The following is a 2,337-nucleotide window of genomic DNA, read 5'->3' as shown; positions in this document are numbered from 1 at the left end:
TCCCGTTTGCATTTTTATTTGATTTGAAAGAAACTGTGAGCTGATAAAACATATCAGTTGCAGTATTTTAAAATTTTCTCCAATGTTGAGCATAGTAATCGCCGAAATTCAAGTTCCGATCAGAACTTAAACAACACTAACATACTCACTAGTCTTCACATTGTACATTCTGGGTATCGCGGGATCAGCATTTTGTGGCCCTTCATTTCTTTCGTTTCGTTTACCAGGTGTGCGGGTATCAAAACGGATTTTGACGCAGGACGATTTTTTTTGACATAACATGTTGTAAAGTTTAAAAGATTTCAAATACATAGTACGCAGCGTTATTGTTACCTTCACACGCATTGACGAAACTACCAATGCAACATCAATCATAGTAACCCATGAGTCAGCAGAAAAAATTGACAGCTCTATCAGTCGAACTCTAACCGTGATGGCGAAAACAGTGAAGCTACTCCGTTCAGAAGTGTGCGCGTTCAAAGAACGGTACCCCGCCGCGACGAAAACGGACATCGTGCGGCACTTTGTGGACGCCGTATACGCCCGTTCCGGTATCTACAACATCTTGGCACTATTGGACAACAATCAGAGCATCGAAAGAAAGCCCGGTTCCGGATGGCCGACGCCCCTCAGCGACAAGAAGCTTCAAAGGATGCTAAAGAGGAAGATCGAGGGAAGGTCGGTGCAACCGGCCAAACAGTAAAAAAGTACCTGGCGAACATGGACATATATGTCAGGAAGCAGAAATCCCGTCCACTGGTTTCGGAGCTGCAGACAATGATGCTGCGGCAACGACTGAATAAGATGGTCAAGTCGATTTTTCCGGCGAATCGCGACGTGGCGAGAGTGATGGACGACGAGACCTATCTCACCCTGGACGGCAACAGCTGGCAGGGTATCTCGTTCGTCAAGAAATATCATAAGGGCGAAGACGCGGTGTTCTCGCCGGATGTGGCGTCCGCCCACTACTCGAAGCAATCGTTAAAGGAGATGGAGCGGCTGAATTTCGATATGGTACCCAAGTCAACGAACCCGCCCAACGTCCCCCAACTGCGTCCCATCGAGAATTTCTGGGCAAACCTGAAGCGTAAGATCTACTACAACAATTTTGTCGCGAAAACTGAGAAGGAATTGATAAATAAAACGAAGAAATAATTCAAAAACAATTCTACACATTTGCGACATTTTGCTAATCGAGTTCGGGGCCCAAATTATGCACCCACATTGAAAGTCGCCACCAGACGTCGACACTGTACCACTCTCATCGAAAATGTCCAGTTACAGGTTAAAATCGCTTCCAATGCTTGTGCTTCGGCATGTCGCATTAAATGTAAATTACTGTAAGCTAATTTAATTACTTTCCATGGGAAATTTATCAAACTCAATTATCTGTCTTGGTTTTTTTATCACCATCCGAATAAAGTCCATTTTTAATGCAAACGTTGCAATACACCTTATGTGGATCTTTTTATATCTTCGCTTATTTTACGTCGGTATAGTTCCGCCATGTTTAGCGCCAACCGCCGACCAGGGAGGTGACTCCACCAACTGTTTTCTACCAACCAGACTCTCAACAACTCGTGAGTCGGGGCAACAGCTTTCCTTCCTTACTTACAAAGGAAGACGTAACCAGAGATTTTTCGCCTCAGAAAATCCCAACGACGCCAGCTGGGATTGAACCCAGGCCGCACGAGTTGCGAAGCTGTTACGCTAACCACACAACCATTGGCGCAGTCAGATCCAGCATTTTTTTCGCCTAAGACACAACTAGTGGTAAGATTATTAAAATGAAAAGCTCTACTTTATCCGAAGTATTTTCCATCAATAGCTATACATTTTTCCCATCTCTCTGGAAATTTGTGGACATCACGGAAGAAACAAAAGAAATGTTTCTCTCCAAAAGCAAACCCAGAATTGAAGCGCTGCTCAGCAAGTGCGTGTTTCATCGACGCAAATAGGAGGTGATCGGATGAAGCGCAGTATGGTGAGTGAGCGCTGCAGAATGGTTCTCCTGGACTTACAAAATATCTTTGACGCTAAGGATTCTCGAAATAAATCCACTTTTGATCGCTATTCACGATTCGATGGAGAAATTACTTCCTTTTCACCTGGCGTGTAGCATTTAACATATGGTGTTTCGGTTTCCGTACTGTCTCTTGTTCGGTTTATTTGGAACCCATTTTCCGATTTTCTGGATCTTTCTCATGGCTTTTCGGCTTCTTGGCTTCTTGAGATACATTCAATGGATTCGCGAGTTATTGTTGCGTTTGAGTGTCATCTTAGTCCAAAGGGTTTGCAGTTTACTGTCCTCGAACTTTTTTCAAATATTCAAATGAT

The sequence above is a fragment of the Toxorhynchites rutilus genome, chromosome 1 (genome assembly GCF_029784135.1).
Source record: "Toxorhynchites rutilus septentrionalis strain SRP chromosome 1, ASM2978413v1, whole genome shotgun sequence".
Classification (NCBI taxonomy): domain Eukaryota; kingdom Metazoa; phylum Arthropoda; class Insecta; order Diptera; family Culicidae; genus Toxorhynchites; species Toxorhynchites rutilus.
Note: the sequence above shows the minus strand (reverse complement) of the source record.